This window comes from Tursiops truncatus, chromosome 6 (assembly GCF_011762595.2).
Source record: "Tursiops truncatus isolate mTurTru1 chromosome 6, mTurTru1.mat.Y, whole genome shotgun sequence".
Classification (NCBI taxonomy): Eukaryota; Metazoa; Chordata; class Mammalia; order Artiodactyla; family Delphinidae; genus Tursiops; species Tursiops truncatus.
In genome coordinates, this window is record NC_047039.1 from 69,580,398 (window position 1) to 69,607,212 (window position 26,815).

Sequence of the window (26,815 nt, forward strand, 5' to 3'; positions counted from 1 at the left end):
AAAAATTAAATACAAAGAAAACATATTAAAAGCAGCAAGGGAAAAACAACAAATAACACACAAGGGAATCCCCATAAGGTTAACAGCTGATCTTTCAGCAGAAACTCTGCAAGCCAGAAGGGACTGGCAGGACATATTTAAAGTGATGAAGGAGAAAAACCTGCAGCCAAGACTACTCTACCCAGCAAGGAGCTCATTCAGATTTGATGGAGAAATTAAAACCTTTACAGACAAGCAAAAGCTGAGAGAGTTGAGCAACACCAAACCAGCTCTACAACAACTGCTAAAGGAACTTCTCTAGGCAAGAAACACAAGAGAAGGAAAAGACCTACAATAACGAACCCAAAACAATTAAGAAAATGGGAATAGGAACATACATATCGATAATTACCTTAAATGTAAATGGACTAAATGCTCCCACCAAAAGACACAGATTGGCTGAATGGATACAAAAATAAGACCCATATATATGCTGTCTACAAGAGACCACTTCAGACCTAGAGACACATAGAGACTGAAAGTGAGGGGATGGAAAAAGATATTTCATGCAAATGGAAACCAAAAGAAAGCTGGAGTAGCAAATCTCATATCAGACAAAATAGACTTTAAAATAAAGACTATTACAAGAGACAAAGAAGGACACTACATAATGATCAAGGAATCGATACAAGAAGAAGACATAACAATTGTAAATATTTATGCACCCAACATAGGAGCACCTCAATACATAAGGCAAATACTAACAGCCATAAAAGGGGAAAACGACAGTAACACATTCATAGTAGGAGACTTTAACACCCCACTTTCACCAATGGACAGATCATCCAAAATGAAAATAAATAAGGAAACACAAGCTTTAAATGATACATTAAACAAGATGGACTTAATTGATATTTATAGGACATTCCATCCAAAAACAACAGAATACACATTTTTCCCTAGTGCTCATGGAACATTCTCCAGGACAGATCATATCTTGGGTCAAAAATCAAGCCTTGGTAAATTTAAGAAAATTGAAATTGTATCAAGTATCTTTTCCGACCACAATGCTATGAGACTAGATATCCATTACAGGAAGAGATCTGTAAAAAAATACAAACACATGGAGGCTAAACAGCACACTACTTAATAACGAAGTGATCACTGAAGAAATCAAAGAGAAAATCGAAAAATACCTGGAAACAAATGACAATGGAGACACAATGACCCAAAACGTATGGGATGCAGCAAAAGCAGTTCTAAGAGGGAAGTTTATAGCAATACAATCCTACCTTAAGAAACAGGAAACATCTCGAATAAACAACCTAAACTTGCACCTAAAGCAATTAGAGAAAGAAGAACAAAAAAAACCCAAAGTTAGCAGAAGGAAAGAAATCATAAAAATCAGATCAGAAATAAATGAAAAAGAAATGAAGGGAACAATAGCAAAGATCAATAAAACTAAAAGCTGGTCCTTTGAGAAGATAAACAAAATTGATAAACCATTAGCCAGACTCATCAGGAAAAAAAAGGAGAAGACTCAAATCAATAGAATTAGAAATGAAAAAGGAGAAGTAACAACTGACACTGCAGAAATACAAAAGATCATGAGAGATTACTACAAGCAACTCTATGCCAATAAAATGCACAACCTGGAAGAAATGGACAAATTCTTAGAAATGCACAACCTGCCAAGACTGAATCAGGAAGAAATAGAAAATATGAACAGACCAATCACAAGCACTGAAATTGAAACTGTGATTAAAAATCTTCCAAGAAACAAAAGCCGAGGACTGGATAGCTTCACAGGTGAATTCTATCAAACATTTAGAGAAGAGCTAACACCTATCTTTCTCAAACTCTTCCAAAATATAGCAGAGGGAGGAAGACTCCCAAACTCATTCTACGAGGCCACCATCACCCTGATACCAAAACCAGAGAAGAATATCACAAAGAAAGAAAACTACAGGCCAATATCACTGATGAACATAGATGTAAAAATCCTCAACAAAATACTAGCAAACAGAATCCAACAACACATTAAACGGATCATACACCATGATCAAGTGGGGTTTATTCCAGGAATGCAAGGATTCTTCAATATACGCAAATAAATCAACGTGATACACCATATTAACAAACTGAAGGAGAAAAACCATATGATCATCTCAATTGATGCAGAGAAAGCTTTTGACAAAATTCAACACCCATTTATGATAAAAACCCTGCAGAAAGTAGGCATAGAGGGAACTTTCCTCAACATAATAAAGGCCATATATGACAAACCCACAGCCAACATCGTCCTCAATGGTGAAAAACTGAAAGCATTTCCACTAAGATCAGGAATAAGACAAGGTTGCCCACTCTCACCACTATTATTCAACATAGTTGTCGAAGTTTTAGCCACAGCAATCAGAGAAGAAAAGGAAATAAAAGGAATCCAGATCGGAAAAGAAGATGTAAAGCTGTCACTGTTTGCAGATGACACGATACTATACATAGAGAATCCTAAAGATGCTATCAGAAAACTACTAGAGCTAATCAATGAATTTGGTAAAGTAGCAGGATACAAAATTAATGCACAGAAATCTCTGGCATTCCTATACATTAATGATGAAAAATCTCAAAGTGAAATCAAGAAAACACTCCCATTTACCACTGCAACAAAAGGAATAAAATATCTAGGAATAAACCTACCTTAGGAGACAAAAGACCTGTATGCAGAAAATTATAAGACACTGATGAAAGAAATTAAGGATGATACAAATAGATGGAGAGATATACCATGTTCTTGGATTGGAAGAATCAACATTGTGAAAATGGCTCTACTACCCAAAGCAATCTACAGATTCAATGCAATCCCTATCAAACTACCACTGGCATTTTTCACAGAACTAGAACAAAAACTTTCACAATTTGTATGGAAACACAAAAGACCCCAAATAGCCAAAGCAATCTTGAGAACGAAAAACGGAGCTGGAGGAATCAGGCTCCCTGACTTCAGACTATACTACAAAGCTACAGTAATCAAGACAGTATGGTACTGGCACAAAAACAGAAAGATCAATGGAACAGGATAGAAAGCCCAGAGATAAACCCATGCACATATGGTCACCTTATCTTTGATAAAGGAGGCAGGAATGTACAGTGGAGAAAGAACAGCCTCTTCAATAAGTGGTGCTGGGAAAACCAGACAGGTGCATGTAAAAGTATGAGATTAGATCACTCCCTAACACCATACACAAAAATAAGCTCAAAATGGATTAAAGACCTAAATGTAAGGCCAGAAACTATCAAACTCTTAGAGGAAAACATAGGCAGAACACTCTATGACATAAATCACAGCAAGATCCTTTTTGACCCACCTCCTAGAGAAATGGAAACAAAAACAAAAATAAACAAATAGGACCTAAGGAAACTTCAAAGCTTTTGCGTAGCAGAGGAAACCATAAACAAGACCAAAAGACAACCCTCAGAATGGGAGAAAATATTTGCAAATGAAGCAAGTGACAAATGATTAATCTCCAAAATTTATAAGCAGCTCATGCAGCTTAATAAGAAAAAAACAAACAACCCAATCCAAAATGCTCGACATCACTAATCGTTAGAGAAATGCAAATCAAAAGTACAATGAGATATCATCTCACACCAGTCAGAATGGCCATCATCAAAAAGTCTAGAAACAATAAATTCTGGAGAGGGTGTGGAGAAAAGGGAACCCTCTTGCACTGTTGGTGGGAATGTAAATTGATACAGACACTGTGGAGAACAGTATGGAGGTTCCTTAAAAAACTACAAATAGAACTACCATATGCCCCAAGAATCCCACTACTGGGCATATACCTTGAGAAAACCATAATTCAAAAAGAGTCATGTACCAAAATGTTCATTGCAGCACTATTTACAATAGCCCACAGATGGAAACAACATAAATGTCCATCATCGCATTAATGGATAAAGAAGATGTGGCACATATATACAATGGAATATTACTCAGCCATAAAAAGAAACGAAATTGAGCTCTTTGTAATGAGGTGGATAGACCTAGAGTCTGTCATACAGAGTGAAGTAAGTCAGAAAGAGAGAGACAAACACCGTATGCTAACACATATATATGGAATTTAAGAAAAAAAAATGTCATGAAGAACCTGGGGTAAGATGGGAATAAAGACACAGACCTACTAGAGAATGGACTTGAGGATTTCGGGAGGGGGAAGGGTAAGCTGGGAGAAAGTGAGAGAGTGGCATGGACATATATACACTACCAAATGTAAAATAGATAGGTAGTGGGAAGCAGCCGCATAGCACAGGGAGATCAGCTCCGTGCTTTGTGATCGCCTGGAGAGGTGGGACAGGGAGGGTGGGAGGGAGGGAGTTGCAAGAGGGAAGAGATTTGGGAACAAATGTATATATATAAGTGACTCATTTTGTTGTAAAGCAGAAACTAACATACCATTGTAAAGCAATTATGCTCCAATAAAGATGTTAAAAAAAATACAACTGCACATAACCTCAGGAAGTGTAAAAAAAAAAAAAAAAAACTAGAAAAGCAAACTAGAACAGATGTACTAATACACATAAAATATAGGTAGGCAGGTATGAGTTAAGTGTATTAGAAATTACACTGTAAAAGTCTAAATTGTTCAGTTAAATGACAAGATTAGCAGATTGGAAATAAAATAAAACTCAAATATATGCTATTTAAGCAAGACATTTAAAACAGAATAGTAGAAATTAAAAGGATAGATATTTCTCATGATCCCTGGCAATCACTGATCACTTCTGTATCCCTATAGATCTGACTTTTCTAGAATGCTATAATAATGGAATCACATCTTTTGAAACTGACTTCTTTTACTCAGAATAAAGATTTGAGATATATCCAAAGTCTTGCATATTTCAAAAGTTCATCCCTTTTTCTTATTGAATAGTACTCCATTATATAGATAAACAAACCATAATTTGTTTTCTAGTCATTCCTTGAAGGACATTTGAGCTGCTGATAGTTTTTCTCAATTATCAATAGAGCCACTACGAATATTTGTGTTCAGGTTATTGCATAAACATAAGTTTTTATTTCTCTAGAGTAGATACTCAGGAGTGAGACCGCTGGGTCATACACGGAAATGTATGTTTAACATTCTCAGAAATTCCAAGCCTTTTTGTATTCCCACCAGCAATGTTGTGAGAGTTCCGGTTGCTCTTAATACTAACCAGAACTTTGTTCCTTTGTTTGTTTAAGCTATTCAAATAGTTGTGTAGTGGAATCTAATCACGGTTTCATTTTGCATTTCCCTGATGACCATTAATGTTGAATATCTTTGTCATTCTCATATCTTCTTTGGTGAAGTGGCTGTTCCTGCCTTTTGTTAATTTTTAAACTGGATTGTGTTTTCTTATTTTTGAACTTTAAGTGTACTTTATTTACTCTGGATACCTGTTCTTCATGGATATGTAATATAAAAATATTTTCTCTCATTTTGTGGCTTGCCATTTCATTCTCTTAGCAACCTCTTTCATAGTGATTTTTTTCTGGTGAAGTCCAATTTATCATTTTTGTCTTTTATGAATTATGCTTTTGGTATTATGTCTAAGAACTCATCACCAAACCCAAGGTCACATAGATTTTCTCCCATGTCCCTTCTAAGTTTTATATTTTTATATTTAGATACATGATTCATTTTGAGTTAATTTCTGTATAAGGTGTAAAATTTATAACAAGGTTCATTTCCTTAGCCTATGAATCTCTAGTTGTTTCTGTACAACTTGCTGAAAAGATTAGCCTTTATTCATTGAATTGCTCTTGAACCTTTGTTAAAAATCAATTGGTCATATTTATGTGGATCTATTTCTAGATTCTCTGTTCTATTCCTTTATCTATGTGTCTGTTTCATCAATACCATACTGACTTAATTACTGTAGATTTATAGTAAGTCTTAAAATTGGCAGTGTAATTCCTCCAAATTTATTCTTGTCTTTCAGAATTCTTTAAGCTATTCTAGTTCCTTTGCTTTTCCTTATAAATTTTAGAGTTAGCTGGTTTATATCTGAAAAAAATCTTGCATGGATTTTGATAGGAATTGCATTAAAATGTATAGAACAATGTGGAAAAAATTAGCATCTTTAATAAGTTGAGTCAATCAATGAAAATGGTAGGGCTGGTCATGTATTTAGAACTTCATTTATTTCATTCATCACATTTTTTAGTTTTCAACATATAGATCCTACTCTTGGTTTGTTATATTTATAGCTAAGTATTTCAATTTTTGGAGATTATTGTGTTTTTATGGTATTTTATGGATTTTCTTTTTTTAAAAACAGTTTTTATATTCTAAGTTTGCATAGCTAATGCATGGAAATAAGATTAGTTTTCCATGTGTTGACCTTGTAACTTAGGACCTTGCTAAACCCATTAGTTCTATAATTGCTTATAGATTCTTGTGGGTTTTCTATTTAGATGATCGTGTTGTCTGTGGATAGGAGCAGTTTTGTTTCTTTTTATCTCCCCCCCACCCGCAGTCTACATGCTTTTTATTTCTCTTTTTGTCTTATTACCCTTGTAAAGGCAAGAAATACATTTTATAAAACACTGTATTTGAACTTTCATTTCCAGGACAAAATAGACTGAGTACACTTTTCCTCATTTCTCCTACTAGTACAACCAAAATCTATGGACATTGTTAATATAAAACAAACTTAAGAAAACTCTGAAAGGTAGGGAGAAGGTAAACTAGTTAAGAACCTTGAAACCTGAAGAATGACCTGGCAGTGGATTTCCTGGGATTTTTTTGTCTAATATATCCAAGATTAGATGCTGGAAAAACTGGAAATCTGGAAACACAAAGAGCCACAGACAAACTTCAGGGAAAGCCTGCTCTCCTTAGCCAAAGGGCCAGGAAAAGGGAAAGGCTAACAAGATAGAAAAGTTTTAGACAATTGCCCTACTCTTGGAAATACCATGGATTCTACACGCACCCCCACAGCTAAGGCCAAGTGAGGAACCTAGATTTTTACCCTGTCCCGCTATAATATGGCATCCCTTTCCTTCCTTCAGAGTGATCATAAAAGGCCCAGTGGGGATGTAAGACTTTCATCCCAGCCTGGATGTAAGACACTACCTCTGCTGCCCCCCAACACAAACATGGTGGTGTCAGTTCTGATCATGTCAGGAACAGTAATGAAGTGCCCTCCCCAGCTAGGGTGGTGTAAGCAGAAGTTTTATGGGGAACTCTGCAACCCTTGCCCCAGCAGACTCAAAGGAGGCTAAGTAAGGAACTTGAATATCCACCCCTCCTGTGATTGGGAAGGTTGCCCCACCCCTTTCTCTCAGTATTATAGTATCAGAAGGTGTCTGCTAAAACAAAAGATTGAAATAAGAGCCAGAGTCTCAGAACATAATACCCAAACTGTCTGGAATACAATCTCTTAACAGACTAATGGTTAAACAAACTATGGTACATCCATACCAGGGGATACTATTCAGTAATACAAAGGAACAAACTATTGATACATGCAACAACTCGGATGGATCGCAGGGCATTATGTTGAGGAAGAAGAATGTTAATCTCAAAAGGTCACATATTGTATCGTTCCCTTTATGTAACATTATCAAAATACAAAATTAGAGATGGAAAACAGATCAGTGGTTGTCAGGGTTACAGATGGTGGGGGACTAGGGGTGGGTATGCCTATAAAGGAGTAGAGCTAGGGAGATCCTTTTTTTGAAGGAATATTCCTGTATCTTCACTATAGTGGTATTTATACAAATAGATGTAGATATAGATATGGATAGACATGGGATAAAAAGAGCATAGAACTAATCACACGTATTGTATCAATGTCAATTTCCTGGTTTTCATATGGTACCAAAGTTACATAAGATATGATCATTGAGAGAACTGGGTGAAGGGTACATGGTATGTCTCTACTTTCTTTGCAACTTCCTGTGAATCTATAATCATTTCAAAATAAAAAGTTTTAAAAATCAAACAAGCAAACACTCCAATGTATCTAGGAATGAATGTTAGTGAAAAATAGAAAATATTTTGCAGCTAAAGATAATAAAAACTATTCAAAAGGGTATGATGCAGGCAAAGCAATATATAGAGAAATCTACAGCCTTAAATGCATATGAAAGAAAAAAAGAATGGTTGAAAATTGATGAGCTCAGAATTTGTTTCAGGAAGTTAGAAAAAGATGAGCAAAATAAATCCAAATAAAAGTTGAGAAAAGTTAACATAATAAATGAAATAAAGAAATATATAGTAAAAAATGATCAACTGTGTATGATCACTTGTATAGGGCTTGTTAAAAAACATTGCTGGATCCCACCCCAAAATTTCTGTTTGAGTAGCTCTGGAGTGCCAAATTATGGTTCTTTTAAACAAATAACACAACTGAGAAAACTCTGGAGAGACTGAGAAAGAAAGAGCAGGAATAATTACAAGTCACATCAATAATGAAAAAGGAAACATTAGTACAGATGCTACAGATGCTATAGACATTAAACAGATAATGAGGATATTATTATAAGCAAGTTTTACCAAAATTTTTGAAGGTTTTAAATAAAATGAATAAGTTTTCCCAAACCTGTAATTTACCAAATCTAACTTTAGAAAATTAGAAAACCTGAATAGTTCAAAGTCATTTAAAATTTAATCAGTATTAAATATCTTTCAATAACAATAGATGAAAAAGTATGTATTAGAGAAAGCATGATGATATTTTAAAGGTAGGAGGGTGTCCATTGCAAAATTCTTCCTATGTGTTTGCCATTTATTATAATTAAAGTGTTGGGATAAAAACCTTTGAATACACACACACATAAACACACAAGCACACACACACACATACACACACACACTAATGTCCCTTTTTTGAGAAATCAACCAAGCATTAAGGAAAATATATTTCCAGTCTTACTAAAGTTTTCCAAAGGATAGAATCCAAAAGTTCCCCAACTTACTTTTCACTGCACCTGCATATCCTTGATACAAAAATCTCACAAATGTTTAAAATAAGAATTGTTGACCAAATTTACTCATTCCTGAACTGAGATGTACTATCATTGATATATTAGTCAATTGAATCTGAACTGTGTATGTGTGCCTATAGGTAGAAAGATAGATAAATAGATAGGTAAATGATAGATATATAAATCTGGTTATCAAGCTTGATTTGACATTAAAAATAAACCAGTGTATTTCACTGCCTTAAATAAACTAAAAATAAAAAGTATAATATAAATATTATCATCGTAAGAGCTGCAAAAAAGCACTTGATCAAATTCAACATCAATTCATAGTTTTAAAAAATCAGTAGAAAATCAAAATTGAAATGTACTCCCTCAATCTAAAAAAAGTACCTACAAAAATAAACCAACCAACCAACCAGAAAGAAAAATGGAAAAAAAAAAACCCCAAACCTTCTATAAACATCATACTTAATTGTTAAACATAAATATTGTTCTTCTTGAGGAGCAAAACCATAATGTCTGTTATAACCATTTCCACTCAACGTATTATTGGATGTTAGAGTCAGTACAATCAAGGGAAAAACTGTATAAGTGATTAAAAGAAACAAAAATGTCTTTATGTCCAGATGATATAGTTGGTATGTTAAAAATATTAAAGAATCTACAGTAAATGAATTAAAATTAATGAGAGTTTAATAAGGTAGTTGGATACAAAATTTATATGTAAAGTTATATATAAATATTATAATTAAATATATTTATATTTATAAAATATCTATATAGCATTTATTTTCCTACACACCAGAAACAAACAAAATTAAATTTGATAGCATTTACAATTATTAAGAGCGACATATCTATCAACTATCTAGGAAAAAATATAACAAATGTGTGCAAAATAATTAGGGATTTATTGTTATACATTAAAGATGACCTAAATAAATGAGGCCTTAACTGTATAGGGCAGTAGTTCTCACAGAATTAGCATCAACAGGTAACCTGTTAGAAATGCAAATTCTTGGCCTCACTCCAGAACTACTGAAACAATTTCTGGGAATGGGGTCTAGCAATCTATTTTAACAAGCCCTATAAAGGTGATTCTGATTCATGCTGGAATTTGAGAACTACTGATTTAGAGGTGTGAGGATTCATATGTACCAAGATACATGATCAGGAAAGTTTATGGCAGCATTGTTTGTTATCACAAACTGAAAACCGTACAGATGCCAGTCAGTAGTATTAAATTGTGGTATACTGTAAAATAGTAGGCTATAAAGTAATAAAAATGAATGAATGACATATACATACAACAATATGGATGAATATAACATACATATTATTAAATGAATAAAGGAAAACAGAAAATAACATGTTCAGCTTGTTTCTTTTCATATAAAGTTTTAAAAGAGGCAAACCAAACTATTGAAGATGCACACACAGGTGACAGCATTAAAAAAAAAAAAGGCTAGGACATGAGGTTCTTTTTCTTTTTTTTTTTTTAAACCCTACATTTGTTTATTTATTTATTTTTGGCTGTGTTGGGTCTTCGTTTCTGTGCAAGGGCTTTCTCTAGTTGTGGCAAGCGGGGGCCACTCTTCATCGCAGTGCGCGGGCCTCTCACTATTTCGGCCTCTCTTGTTGTGAAGCACAGGCTCCAGACGCGCAGTCTCAGTAGTTGTGGCTCATGGGCCTAGTTGCTCCGCGGCATGTGGGATCCTCCCAGACCAGGGCTCGAACCCGTGTGCCCTGCATTAGCAGGCAGATTCTCAACCACTGCGCCACCAGGGAAGCCCAAGATAGAATCAATATGAAACTTTAGTTCTATAAAGTACTGGTGCCAAAAACTTTCTACTGGCTCATACTGGATATTTGGTTAACTTAATACTATATATTTAAGTGGTTTATACAAGGTGTTTACAAAATAAAAAGATAACTATGAATATGGAATTAAATATTAGGAAAGCAAATGTGAGATTTCTACAAGTATAAAAACCTTTCTGTCTATAATTATTTCAAGTAGTGCAACTAACTTCTCCCTATATTTTGGCTGCTAAGGCATACAGTTTTATATAAAGAAATAACTGAATTATAAAAAAAAACATGATTTGTCTATTTTGCCAGATTTCTTGAATGTAAAACTAAATCCACTACAGCCCATTCTATAATTCACTGCTGTATCTCGAGGCTGATAGTGATTATAATTAGCATTTACTGGTCACTTAAAGTTCCAATCCAGACAAAGTTAAGTGCTTAAGAGATATTTGAAAACCATCTTACAGATGAAAAGACTGAGGCAACCACACATTAAGAAAAACTGTCCAAGAGCACACAGATATTAATGGCCTAGGGCAGAGCTGAGGCCTGTGCTGTGAGTCACTGGACTACATTTCGTCCATGTTCTGAGTTAATCAGTGGAGTGCTGATAAATGTTTAGCAACAGGAACCTCTGGGATGGAGAGGGACAAAAAACCCTGCATTGCAGCTTGAGTTAATTTCCGTGCTGAAACTATCCCCACCATGGTTGATTTTAAGGTACCAACTGAGGTCAGTAAAAGAAGTACTGGGAAGAGACGTATAATGGCATGCCCCATTGTATAGTGTTTCCACCATGCAGGTATAATAGACATAAATCACCTCAAGCTGATACTGATAATAGTACAATGTAGCAAAATAAATAGGAAATTATGAGTTATTACCTTTGTTTTTAATATATTATTTAATCATAAATTTCAGTTTACTTTTTAATAATGGCCGTATTTAACACCAGCTCCCAAAATTTCTGAGAATGTAACAGTAATCTCTGTAAGCTGGTATGAGTGAGCTCTAGTATACTACAGGAGTTAATCATGAGTGGTTTTGCTCTACCTGTAGTTGTGGGGTGCAAAAAACACTCTTAAATTGGCTTTGCTTATCAAAATCCTTGCACATCCTATTTTTTTTGGAGGGGGGGTAGGGTTGATGTTTAGGTTTTTTTAAAAAAAAATTGCTTGGTTTTAGGCATGATGGCTAATTCTCTAAATACAAGAACCATAGCCCATTATAGTACACTGCACAGTACAGTGAATTAATGATACTGAAGTGTTATGTATCACCATACATACACGTGCACAAACGTATACATGAAACAGGTGTCCCTATCTTTCTACGTGTGTGTTCATATTTAGACATAGAAAACAATACAATTTGGGGAATAAGTTAAAACTAAAAAGTAATAGTTCTATAAAGAGTATTAGTAGAAAATACTTGAAGCCTTTGTATTAATGATACTGTATGTATTAGTATTAGTTAAAGAGTAAAATCTGATTCACTCAATGTTAAATTTGACTCCTTACCCATGGAAAGTTTAGCAGTGACAATAGACAAAAGATGGTCTCTGGATGAAGACTCTGCTAGGAACGCTTCTCTTTGAGACGCAGAATTCAAGACAAGGTCATTGATTGTGATGCATAAACATCCTTTTCTATTATGTATGGTTTCTGCATTTTTGCCTTGAGATGTTTTTCATTTACACTAGCACTTATCACTCATCCATCTGTACTTTCTGTAGAATAACTTATTCTACCATTGAACAGTCTAAGATAAATGACTGCTTTACTAGAAGGTAAGTAATACCCTTGGATTTTTCTTATATTGAAGAAATTTTTTTTTTGGTCCCAAACTATTAAAGGTATGTGACACTGTAATGTAAGGAAAGAGCCTTAGCTATAGATCCAAATTTCTGCTGCTACTATTAACTTCTTGCTAAATTTGATCATATATATATTTTTTCCAGGTTATCATGCAAGACTGATAAAGTACCTAATGCAATTGCCATGCTTAACAGTTGAAACGTTGAAGATCATTTTAATTCCCTTTTTGGGTTTGCGTGTTTCATTGTAAAGGATAGTAAATTCTTTGCCCTTATATCTGATTCTGATGTATTCTCCCATTGTAGAAGAGTAAATAAATCTACACATCAAACGGTTGTCATAATTTCATTATCCAATCTACAAGTCTGCTTCTGCAAGGAAAGAACTAGCAAGGAAATTGACTTGGGTTAAGTCAGATGAAATGCATGACTCTGAAATAGTATATTCTCCATCACCAGAGGTATTCAAGTATAATTTGGATGACTGTGTATTAATTTTATAATAGAATTATTTAGATAGGATTAATAGAGGGGAATTTAAGCAACTGACAAGGGATGAGAGAGCCAAGTGCTCTAAGTTATCTTTCATATCTCTTAACTGTTCAGTCACTGGAACTGCCTCCTTTTCTCCTGGTTTACATACAATAAAAGAGCATAATCATTCAGTAACCCTCTCTCATAACAAAGCAGTGCCATTTTCCCCTCCCCCCACCACTGGTCTATGTGTTTTCCAATAATACATTTTTTACAACTGCCTTAATTATATTAAATCAGGGTCTGAAAGAAAAGAGCTTGATGAAGTAGAAAACACATGGGACCAGCAGTTGGAATGCCTGAGTTGTCTCAACTACAGTTAGAAACTGTGATGCTGAGAAAGCTATCAGGCTTCAGGGTCCTCGACACCAAGAGAGGACTGGTCTTGTGAAATCTAAGTTTGCTAGGAGGTCTAAAGGTATATGATGATAATATCTGCTATCTCAATTATCTCCAAGATACACAACAGGTTATATTTTCTCAACACTACTTTCACCTCTTCCTAATGAGACTCATATAAAGAAAAGTGTTCCCCGGCTTCCCTGCAGGCGCAGTGGATAAGAATCCACCTGCCAATGCAGGGGACACGGGTTCAAGCCCTGGTCCGGGAAGATCCCACATGCTGCAGAGCAACTAAGCCCGTGTGCCACAACTACTGAGCCCACGTGCCACAACTACTGAAGCCCACGTGCCTAGAGCCTGTGCTCTGCAACAAGAGAAGCCACTGCAATGAGAAGCCCGTGCACCGCAACGAAGAGTAACCCCCGCTTGCCGCAACTAGAGAAAGCCCGCACACAGCAACGAAGACACAACGCAGCCAAAAATAAATAAATAAAATAAAATAATTTTTTTTACAAGAAAAGTGTTCCCAATGTGAACCTCATTTGCTAAATTTTGGGTTGAAGTTAAATATCCTTGTTCGTTGATTTGTTACACTAGCTGATTTGAGTACTAGAATCACACTCCTAGAAAAGATCGCCAAGATAAGCTTAAAGCCAAGTGTGTCCTGCTAATGTGTTTTCCAAAGTACTAGAAATGTAGTTGCAAGGGTAATGTTTTGTGGATTGTGCTATCCATCCTCTCTATTTTGCTGATGTCACACTAAGGTGTTAATTAAAGATGATATGTGCAAATCATTTAAAGCCCTAAAGAGAAAAAAGAAAAGGTTACAAAATATAAGGTCATGCCCAGGCAACTAAGGAAGCAATAAATGGAATTAAAAATGGCTGGCAAACCAAGCCCATAAGAAATGGTATGGGCATTAAATTTCAGAGACTCTTTTTCAGGTAGGCTGCCTGTACCTCGGCCTTAGTACAGAACATGTCATGAGCTGAGCAATGTCTTTTGGAAACACAAGCATCAGATTCTATGTGAGTTTCCTGCTATATCGTTTGGTGTTGATAACATTTATTAGCCTGGAAGTATCATTTTCAGGAATGTTCTATTACTGAAAAAAAATGAGACCTTGCTATTTATAGACTTTTTTTCAATAATCAAGCATATTATGTACAGGATATGTAGTAAACACAAGTGCATACTTCTTTTACAAGATATGTACTCATATTTGACACTGTAATTTTCTGAGCTATATAATTGATATCAAAACTCAGTACAAATATATGTTTAAGGAAATAATATCAGAATATAAATTCACGTTGCTTCAAAGCATAACCTTGTCTACCTTTCCATTCTAAGAATCTCAAGAAATCAGATACCTGATATCTACAGATGAAAAAGAGACACGGGTGAAAAATATCAGGTATGCTATTTTCAGAGGGCCAGAGGAAAATCAGAATATAGGTGAACATTCAACCACTGCTGAGTTTTACATTGTTACCAGTAACTTAATGTAGTATTTGCCAGAGTAAACCAGATGATCCTGTCAACGTCATGATTTTAGTTAGGTGACTTTCTTGCTAAACTTCTCATCTCTGCCCAAAACACACTGTGACACCTGGAGGGGTTCAGAGCATTAGAGCAGCATAGAGATTGGTATTGCCTGTTAACATGGTGGTGTGCTCGTGGTGATCTGGGAATCTTGAAAGGGGAAGCAATTTGCCTTCACTGCCGCTTAACAAGCAAGTCAGAACTTCAAACCAGGTATCACCTAAGGGAACCAGAGCAGAACTTAATTTAATAGTGCAGTGTTGAAGGCTGTATGTTTTGGTGGTGGTTTAAGTGTTTCTTCTTCTGCCTGGAACATGCTGCCTCTCATTCCTCACAGGTCATCCTTCTGTTCCCAGCCTTTATGTTACTTTTGATAACTCTTCTGACTCTCTAGTCTAGCTTCTTCAATAGGCTCTCAGAGCACTCAGTTCTTCCCTGCCATATTGCTGATAACACTCTGTGTTACTGTATGTCTGTTTTTTCATTTCCTGACTAAAGTCAAATTTCCAAGAGGGTATAGGTCAGTCCATGCATCTCCTATGCATCTCCTTATGCTTGGTAAAATGCCTGGTTTATTACAGGCATGGTACAAATATTTGTCACTACCTCCTCCCTCCCCTCCAGCCTCAAATGAATAGCTGAAAATACATGTTTGCTAGCATATGTGGGGTATCAGATGGTTTCCTATAAATAGTAGGGCTGATACTCTGGAAAAGAAAGAGGATTACAGGCATACCTTGTTCTACTGCACTTCACTTTACTGTGCTTTGCAGATATTGCGGTTTTACAAATTGAAGGTTTGTGACAACCCTGGGTCAAGCAAGTATATTGGTGCCATTTTTCCAACAGAATTTGCTCACTTCATTTCCCTGTGTCACATTTTGGTAATTCTCACAGTATTTCAAACTTTTCCATTATTATTATATTTGTTATGATGACCTGTGATCTGTAATTTTTGATGTTACTATTGTAATTGTTTTGGGGTGCCACAAACCATGCCCACATGAGATGGCAAACTTAATTGATAAATGTTGTGTGTGTTCTGACTGTTCCACCAACTGGTTGTTCCCATCTCTCTCCCTATCTTGACCCTCCCTGTTCCCTGAGACACAACCGTATTGAAATTAGGCCAGGTAATAACCTTACAATGGCCTCTACGTGTTCAATTGAAAGGAAGAGTTGCACGTCTCTCACTTTAAAACAAAAGCTAGAAATAATTAAGCTTAGTGAAGAAGGCACGTCGAAAGCTGAGACAGGTCGAAAGCTAGGCCTCTTGCACCAAACAGCCAAGTTGTGAATAAATGCAAAGGAAAAATTCTTGAAGGAAATGAAAATTGCTACTCCATTAAACACATGAATGATAAGAAAGAGAAACAGACTTATTGCTGATATGGAGAAAGTTTTAGTGGTCTTGGTAGAAGATCACATTTATAAATGGTGAGACACTCAAACACGTACGTATCTTGATCAGGGACCATTTGTGGGGAGGAGGGTGAGAAGGAGTAGGCTAGTCTCCTGACTGCTGCTAAGAGTTAAATCTAGCTGGTTCAGGTAACTCCCTTACAAGATAGCTTAAATGTTTACTATGACTCAAGGGTTTAGAAAGACAAAAAAGGACTAGATAAGATGAATTAAGTTCACAGTATAGGATAAAATATGTACAGTATAATAAAATTTAAAGTTAAGTATAAATATGTTTACAGCAGCAAAGCTGAATACTATGATTTGATTGTGGTGTTAACTTCATTTCTGTTTTACTGGAATTTTGGAAAATTTTGGGTTATAAAGAGAATCGTTGAGGATCACTGGAGAAGGCAATGATTAATTCAAAGTAATGTCTCTAATTTTTTTTTTAACTTGTGAAATAGCATGAAAATGTTAAAAATAGTTTTACTTATATAATTGTTTTATTACTTTTAGGGTATGTTGCTGTGGTTGGCTTTTGGTTAGGATCTGGAATGGTGAGGTTTTTTTTGTTTGTTTTTTTGGTTTTTTTTTGCGGTACGTGGGCCTCTCACTGCTGTGGCCTCTCTGGTTGTGGAGCACAGGCTCCAGACTCACAGGCTCAGCGGCCATGGCTCACGGGCCCAGCCGCTCCGGGGCATGTGGGATCTTCGCGGACCGGGGCATGAACCCGTGTCCCCTGCATCAGCAGGCGGACTCTCAACCACTGCACCACCAGGGAAGCCCATGGAATGGTGAGTTTTTTACTTTATTATTGACATTCAATTTTATAAACTACTTTGAACCTGAGGGGACCCTCAGGAATTAGCTTCCATCATATTTTTGAAATGAAATATGCTGAGATTCGTGTTGGACTATAATGTAAAATCTATACTAAATGATTTTTCAAATTATTTAAAATACTTTCAAAGACAAATTCTTTAAAATTACTTAAAAAAGGATTTTTTTCTTTTTCCTCAGAAAATTTCTGCCCACCAGAGTAACCAGATGTGATCATTCAGTATCCACTGAGGTTATAATGGGCCTTGGCTGACAGTACTCTTTAAATTTTCTTGCAGAAATTTGAGTCTTTCATCTGGCTATTATACACAGCTAAAAAGATATCTGATTTTGTTAATGTTGTTTTTTGTTTGTTTTGCTTTTAACCCCACCAGGTGTATGAGGTGGATCAGATGCTTCAGGGTATTTCAGTCACTTCCATAGTTTTAGTGGGATTAAGGAACTATGAAGGGCCTGATTTAAGCCTCAGGCACATGAAAAGGCAACGATGGAGAGTGAGAATCAAGAAAAGTGGGATCAGCCCTGGTTCTGCCACTTCCTACTTGAATGACTTTGGACAAGTCGCTTAACCTTTCTGAGCTTCATTTTCTCCCTTTGCAAAATGGGTATAAATTGGCTACTGAATATGCATCAATCAAATGTCATATGTATTAAAGTGCTTTGCATGTTTCAAGTAGGATACACATTTAAGGCTGATTACTGTCATTATTACAATGAAAGCATAGAAAACTGGCATAAGAACAGAAGAAGAGAAAAACATCAATGAAGTGGGAATCAAAGAGCGTGGGAAACATAATAAACATACATTTGAAGAAATGATAGAATGAAAATTTCAAAATATTCAACATGAGTGTCGGCTTATCTCTTGACCTGTCTCAGAACCATAGTTGCCTGGACCAATGGAATTCACCAGAGTAAAATGTGGGGAACAGTGTCTGGGAGATTTGCAGGTTCCTACGGTAACTAGCTGGAGCTCTGAGTCATGGCAGCCCCAATAATATGGTTTAAGAACAGGAAAAACAAAACAAAGAAGATGTGCCACTGTTGAATATACCAAAATTCCCTCCCTTGACACAGTTGAAAGTGTAAAGATTTTTGAGTCAGATCTGGATGAATAATCTTGAACAAATTATACAACCTTATTGAGTATAAATTTCCTCAATTTTAAAATGACTCTAATATCCACACCTTAAAGAACTGACGGAGGATTAAATGATAAATGTAGGTCCTAGCATATATAAGCATAATAAATATTCTCATATTTGTGTTTCTTCTCTGTCAGAAAGACCCATTGCTATTCTCATGACCTCTCTCTGCTTGTGCACTTATCTCATCATCCTTCTTCTGTTTCTCTCTCAAAAGAGAATCCTGCATATCTCACTCCTGTCCCTCTCTTCCTGGTGAGTCTTCCATTAATAGATTTTTCATGTAGTTCAACTTCCTTAAAACTTAAGTTCCCTATTTATAAGTCAAATGGAGACAGATATTTAACCTCAGAGAGCCAGTGAAGCTTCCAACCTAATATTTGCAAAATGCCATTTCCCCGGAAATTTAAAAACTCCATTTTAAAGACTCATAAGGAAATCATTAAGGCACCCATGCCCTCTCAGACACAAAATTCAAGTTTTCATTTGCTATTAAATGGTTGTCTTAGTTGTGTGCCTCTTTTTTCAAAGTACTGTCAGACTACAAATGGTTATTTTAGTGGAAGCATTTTCCCAAAGAAAGAATGTCCAACTTCTTCCCCAGTAAAATGTTTCACTCTTTTCCAGACAAGTTTTGCAAAGTGAAAAATCAATTGTGTTAACATTTATATTTAGTCTTCATCTATCAAGACTTTTAATCCTTTAGTCCTGTGTGCTGAAGACAGAGTTATTGAATAATAATAACCTGTAAACATATACATAATGCTGGAAGACTATGACATAGACAAAGAAATGATGATCTGTATGTATTAGAGAGATATTTCAGGGTGGAGGGATCAATTTCTTAATATAGCACTCTAGAACTTGTGATTTACAATGGGATGATGGATCATTGATTTATCTAATGTGACTTTCATCACCAGAGAATGGCCAGCACTATTGCTGCAGGGGAAAGAAAGCCATGTACCTGAATCTTCCTACTGTGCCCTGAGCCCACTAATTGTTAAACTGTATTTTTTATGATGCTTTATGAAACAGGATCACTGCTTTCAACCAACTATCCTTATGCTTCTTGTTTATGTATTTCTTCATTCCCTTGATCACCAACATATTTGTTTGTTCAATAATTACTCATTGAGGTCTCTGTGTGGTAAGTGCTCTGAAAGATAGTGTTATCCCTAGACACAGGAAGAAGGGGCCCCTTTGCTAGTACACCAAGGGGCAAGGAATTTGAGGGCCCAAAGAAATGTGCCTCCCCCTTCCAGACCATAAAATCTGGGTACCCAGAAGGCTTAATTCCTTGTCCAAACAATTCTGAGCCCATTCCAGAACCATGTAATCAACTCTGTCCTTCTTAGGGCTGACAGGGAAGCAATGTGCATTATCTTTATGCCTGAAGGTGGCCAAGTCATGGCTTTTTGGGAGGGGTAGTTACTGTGAAAAATCTTGGATGTGCATTTTGGAATCTCTGCAGTCCCCCCATATGCAGACAAGGTCTAAAGATAAGGGTAACAGACTGCAGGCCAGAAGCCTCCATCTGTATCCTTTTCCCAACTCCTGCCAACAGTAGGAATAGGCCTGGTAAGAGCTGCTGCTAGTACAAAGCTGGATGGAATACATTTTTCTATGTTAATAGGTTATAACATGTGAGAAATCTTACTCTTCACATCTTGATGTTGTTGGAAGACTGTTACATAAGGCAGCCAAAAATGGCCTCTGTATTGGCCCTATGTTGTTTATTTCTTCAAAGCAGGGTGAGAGCAATGAGCTCAAAAGCCTGCCGAAGCCAAACTCAACTTTTTACACATTCAATTGTTTTAAATACAGCCTCAAAAAGCAGATTTACAGCCATTTGTAACCTGCTGCATACCTACCCCAGGAAACTGAACTTAATAGCTGATAGCCACAGATAAAACCATGGGTCTACTAAAAAAACAAAACCAAAACCAAAACAAACAAAAAAACAAAACAAGACACAACTGCCCTTTCTGACCCAGTGATTCCCCACAGTGCAGCTGAGTGACACCACCTAGACAGGTAGCTCCCCTCTCCAATCCCCCTCTCCCATAGGAGTTTCCTTGTTCTCCTCCCCTTCTGTATAGTGGACCCAAGGCCATAGCCTTGGAGGATCTCCTGCTCTGAGGGACTTCCCCTGCCTTCAAACCTGTCAGTGTTACTCAAATAAAGCTTGTACATGCCACTGTCACCTCATGGTAAGATTGTTTCCTTGATCAATTCCCAAATTCTCCAACTCATACCTTACAAGGAAAAAATATTGTTTCTTTTTAGGAATAGAATGATGGTTGGCAAAACTGTCTAATTTTACCTGGAAAAATTTTAGAGAACAGATCTAATTCTACAGAGGATGTTTGTAATGCAAACATTTTGTGTTAATATTTTGGGTTAATATTAATTAATTATAGGATCCACATTTTGGGTTAATATTAATTAATTATAGGATCCACATTTTGGGTTAATATTAATTAATTATAGGATCCACATTTTAGACCACATTTTGGGTTAATATTAATTAATTATAGGATCCACATTTTAGACCACATTTTGTACAAACAGAGTAATATTCAGCCTGTTTAATATCCCTGTTTACAAAAGTATAGACAGATGACTGGAGAGTGAGTAGGCAAAATGAAAACTTACATATGAAATATGATTATATTTTAAAAAGCAAACAAACATAAAAAACCTTCTCTAAAGCAAATTTTCAGCTATTCTAAAGCAGAAGTATTACAATCCCCTTGACTTATTGTATCCCTACATGAAAATTTGCTTTAGACTCACCATACTGAAGACCAGAGAAAGATGTTTACAATATTTCAGAGTGAGGTAGCACTGTTCTATTACCTGGGAAGAGTCATATATAGTTCATTCATACATCTCTTCAATGTTTTACCTTGTTAATAAGTATTGATGGAACTCCCATGAGTGCCAAGAACTGGATGGGAATTGAGAATATAAGGAAATGGGAGACCATTATTGTTCTTGACGGTTTGGCAGTCTTTTTATTTTCCCTCCTTGCTATAGGAGATGTTAGTTAAATTTACTTTATTAGAAGGACTTTCCCTTCCATTCTATATTGGAAGGAAAAAGCTAACAGTGGGTTTGTAACATACTCTCTCCTTCTCTGGACACCTGAGGTCTTGTTGATCTCCACTAGACATCATTGTAAAATGTCATTGGCATTTTCTCATGATAGTTCATATGTAGCAATGTTTTATCAGAGTATACCTGGTCTGATTAGGATGTTATTGTAAATTACTGGTAATTTTTAGATTTATTAAATGCAGTTGGCTGGAGAGTTGATGTTAGTAATATAAATGCTCCATCTACATAACAAATAGAATATAAAAATTAAGAAACTTCAAACCTAAAGGGTTTCCTCTGAGATAACATTTAAGTCATACTTTGTAAGCATTCTCTGTTACTCCAAAACCAAAGTACATTCCAGCAGGAAAAAGTCCTAGGCATGAGCCTCATATTTTATTTAATCAGTTTCCCGCCCCCTCTTTGGGTGTGTATAAGTTCTTTACATATTTGGGATAGTTATCGTTTTTCAGTTACAACTGTTTCAATTATCCACTCCCAATCTGTACTCTAGTATTACTTTCTTTAACATATTTTTGATTAACAGCAGTTCTTTGTTTTAATATAATCAAATTAGTCAAATTAATCTATTTTTTCAGTTATGATTAGCATTTTTCTTTGTGACCCTATGATTCTACATTTTCTTCTAAGAGTTTTAAAGTTTTATTTTCTCCACCTCTAACTTTTTATTTTTGAAATATTCATATCTATTAAAAAGTCAAGAGAATAGTACAAGGACCATATCTCCTTAGATGTATATGTTTGTGTTTCTATGTATGTACATATGTGAATACACACACACATATATATATTTATATATATATTTATGCAGATATATCTATTTATTTATTTGTTTATTTATTCATATCTCTCTATCTAAGGAGAGCTATTCCTCCTTCCTCTTCCCCTTCTGACTGTGTAGTATTACTATAAACTCAAAGAATTTTTAAAAATTCAATATTGTAAAATCTATTAAAACCAGTATTCCTTTTGTCCCAAATTTGGCCAGTGGGAGCTTTTCAGGTTGGTTAGTTTGTTCTTTTGATGTGTCCTAATTAATTTTGGTTTTGTTCTGTTTTTTTCTCAATAAAAAAAAAAAGGTGTCTCAGGATCACTTTGTACTTCCCCTGCCTGAGATTTGGAACAAGCAATTTCTCTAACAAGCTCTATTTTCCTTTACTAAGGAGTGGTATTTAGACACATACAATAGGCATCAGAAGTACTCATTGCACTCATGTATAATTGCTTCTAAGCCCTTTTGGTGAGAAGAGCAGCAAGCAGGAAAATATTTCTTAATAAAATATTTGTGGTGGGTAGACTTTGAGATGACCTGTAGCAATCTCTGCCTACTGACATTCACAACTTTGTTTAATCCCTTCCTCTGGAGTAGGAGCCAGATTTAGTGACTGATTTCTAGTAAACAGAATGTGGCAGAAGTGATACAATGTTGCTTCTAGAGTAGATTATAAAAAGACTGTGGCTTCTGTTTTGAGTGACTTTTCTTGCTCTCTTGCTTGCTCACACAGAGGTAAACCAATTGGCATGATATGAGTCACATCATAGACAGGCTCACATGACAAGGAGGAAAGAGAGCCTTCAGGCAACAGCCAGTGCGTAACTGAGGCCTTCAGGAAAACAGCCTGTGAAGAACCATGTGTGTGAGATTGGAAACAGATTGTTTCCTGTTAAACCTTCAGATGAAATTGCAGCTCCGATCTGCTGCAAACTCCTGACAGACCTTAAACCAGAGGTTTCAAGCTGTACCTGTGTAACACAGATACTGTGAGAAAATAGGATAATTATTTTACAGAGCAATGCAATAAGGAATTTAGAAATGTTTAGGTACCCATCAGATAATCATGGCCTTTAAAGTGAAATCTTTCCATACATTCTAAAAAAAAAACCCCCAAAACAAAAAACAAATCAACAAAATGACTAAATAACACTATTTGTAACCTATGCCTAAAACATAATTAGGAAACAAAGAATACTATGAACACCAAATTTCACCTAAATAGCAAAATGAACATTAATTCCAGTAAACTCAGAATGGCACTGAGAATAGAATGTGATGGTTCAGAAAGGGGTCAGGGAATGATGGGGTAAGGTTACAAACATTCCAAGAAAGAGGAAGTATGACTCTATTAACAAAATATTCACATGAAAACACTGGCTACTGGTGAACCAGAATGAAAGGGGTTGACAGTGCAAGGGAACAGAGATGGGAGTCCTGGGATGGTACCAGTTCTGAGAGACAAGTGTTTGTCACAGAAAGTGGAGATGCTTCTTGGACACTTACTGGGAAAAAGGGCTGGAAGGGAGAAAAAGGTAGAAATTAAGGATATGACAGAACTAAAAGACTGTCAAAAATCAGAAGATATTGTAATCTTTAATCCATGAGAAACAGCTTGTTGATTAAAGAAATTGCATTGACAATACAAAGAAAGGTAGTGCAGAACACATACCCACATGAAAAGAAACTATAGGAGATACAAGGAGCAATTAAAAGGAATACACTAGAAAGAGGAGATTCTAACACACCAAGACAGATCCAAATGAGTCCATAGGATAAAAAATAAGTGAGTATATAGAAAAAACATTAAAGCATATTAAAAAATATAGGGTGGAGATTGGTTCAAGATGGCGGAGTAGAAGGACGTGCGCTCACTGCCTCTTGTGAGAGTACTGGAATCACAACTAACTGCTGAACAATCATCGACAGGAAGACACTGGAACTCACCAAAAAAGATACCCCACATCCAAAGACAAAGGAGAAGCCAAAATGACATAGTAGGAGGAGCGAAATCACAATAAAATCAAATCCCATAATTGCTGGGTGGGTGAATCACAAACTGGAGAACAATTATACCACAGAAGTCCACCCACTGGAGTGAAGGTTCTGAGCCCCACGTCAGGCTTCCCAACCTGGGGGTCCAGCAATGGGGGAAGGAATTCCTAGAGAATCAAACTTTGAAGCCTATGGGATTTGATTGTAGGATTTGACAGGACTGTGGGAAACAGAGACTCCACTCTTGGAGGGCACACACAAAGTAGTGTGCGCATTGGGACCCAGGGGAAGGAGCAGTGACCCCATAGGAGACTGAACCACACCTACCTGCTAGTGTTGGAGAGTCTTCTGTAGAGGTGGGGTGGGGGTGTGGGGGTGTGTGGCTCACCATGGGGACAAGGACATTGGCAGCAGAAGTTCTGGGAAGTACTCCTTGGCATGAGCCCTCCCAGAGTCTGCCATTAGCCCCACCAAAGAGCCTATAGCCTCCAGTGCTGGGTCACCTCAAGCCAAACAACCAACAGGGAGGGAACCCAGCCCCACCCATCAGCAGACAAGAGGATTAAAGTTTTACTGAGCTCTGCTCAACAGAGCAACACTCAGCTCTACCCACCACAAGTCCCGCCCATCAGGAAGCTTGCACATCTCAGATAGCCTCATCCACCAGAAGGCAGACAGCAGAAGAAAGAAGAACTACAATTCTGAAGCCTGTGGAAGGAAAACCACATTCACAGAAAGACAGACAAAGTGAAAAGGCAGAGGACTTTGTACCAGATTAAGGATCAAGATAAAACCCCAGAAAAACAACTAAATGATGTGGAGATAGGCAACCTGCCAGAAAAAGAATTCAGAATAATGATAGTGAAGATGATCCAGGACCTCAGAAAAAGAATGGAGGCAAAAATTGAGAAGATGCAAGAAATGTTTAACAAAGACCTAGAAGAATTAAAGAACAGAAAACAGAGATGAACAATACAATAACTGAAATGAAAAATACACTAAAGGAATCAATAGCAGAATAACGGAGGCAGAAGAATGGATAAGTGACCTGGAAGACAGAATGGTAGAGTTCACTGACACAGAACAGAATAAAGAAAAAAGAATGAAAAGAAATGAAGACAGCCTAAGAGACCTCTGGGACAACATTAAACACACCAACATTCACATTATAGGGGTCCCAGAAGGAGAAGAGAGAGAGAAAGGACCTAAGAAAATATTTGAAATTATAGTAGAAAACTTCCCTAACATGGGAAAGGAAATAGCCACCCAAGTCCAGGAAGCGCAGAGACCCCCAGACAGAATAAACCCAAGGAGAAACATGCCGAGACACAAAGGATTCAAACTGACAAAAATTAAAGACAAAGAAAAATTATTGAAAGCAATGAGGGAAAAACGACAAATAACATACAAGGAAACTCCCATAAGGTTAATAGCTGATTTCTCAGCAGAAACTCTACAAGCCAGAAGGGAGTGGCAAGATATAGTTAAAGTGAGGAAAGGGAAGAACATACAACCAGGGATACTCTACCCAGCAAGGATCTCATGCAGATTCCATGCAGATATCAAAAGCTTTACAGATAAGCAAAAGCTAAGAAAATTCAGCACCACCAAACCAGCTCTACAACAAATGCTAAAGGAACTTCTCTAAGTGGGAAACACAAGAGAAGAAAAGGACCTACGAAAAGAAACCTATAACAATTAAGAAAATGGTAACAGGAACATACATATCGATAATTACCTTAAACGTGAATGGATTAAATGCTCCAACCAAAAGACACAGGCTCGCTGAATGGATAAAAAAACAAGACCCATCTATATGCTGTCTACAAGAGACCCACTTCAGACCTAGGGACACATACAGACTGAAAGTGAGGGGATGGAAAAAGATATTCCATGCAAATGGAAATCAAAAGAAAACTGGAGTAGTAATACTCATATCAGATAAAATAGACTTTAAAATAAAGAATGCTACAAGAGACAAGGAAGGACATTACATAGTGATTAAGGGATCAATCCAAGAGGAGGATATAACAATTATACATATATATGCACCCAACATAGGAGCACCTCAATACATAAGGCAACTGCTAACAGCTATAAAAGAGGAAATTGACAGTAACACAGTAATAGTAAGGGACTTGAACAACTCATTTACACCAATGGACAGATCATCCAGACAAAAAATTAATAAGGAAACACAAGCTTTAAATGACACAATAGACCACATAGATTTAATTGATATTTACAGGATATTCCATCCAAGAACAGCAGATTACACTATCTTCTCAAGTGCACACGGAACATTCTTCAGGATAGATCACATCTTGGGTCACAAATCCAGCCTTGGTAAAATGAAGAGGACTGAAATCATATCAAGCATCTTTTCCAACCACAACGCTATGAGATTAGAAATCAATTACAGGGAAAACAACGTAAAAAACACAAACACGTGGAGGCTAAACAATACCTTACTAAATAACCAGGAGATCACTGAAGAAATCAAAGAGGAAATCAAAAAATACCTAGAGACAAAT

At 36.3% G+C, this 26,815-nt stretch overlaps 1 long non-coding RNA gene across 1 annotated transcript in view; it reads right to left on the reverse strand.

The window, feature by feature from the left end:
- LOC141278888 (uncharacterized) overlaps positions 1 to 24,710 on the reverse strand; it is a 139,506-nt gene extending 114,796 nt beyond the window's left edge. Inside the window, exon 1 of the long non-coding RNA XR_012332287.1 lies at positions 24,609 to 24,710. This is a non-coding gene — a long non-coding RNA (uncharacterized lncRNA). The remainder of the gene's footprint in view (positions 1 to 24,608) is intronic.
- Positions 24,711 to 26,815: the final 2,105 nt, after the last annotated feature.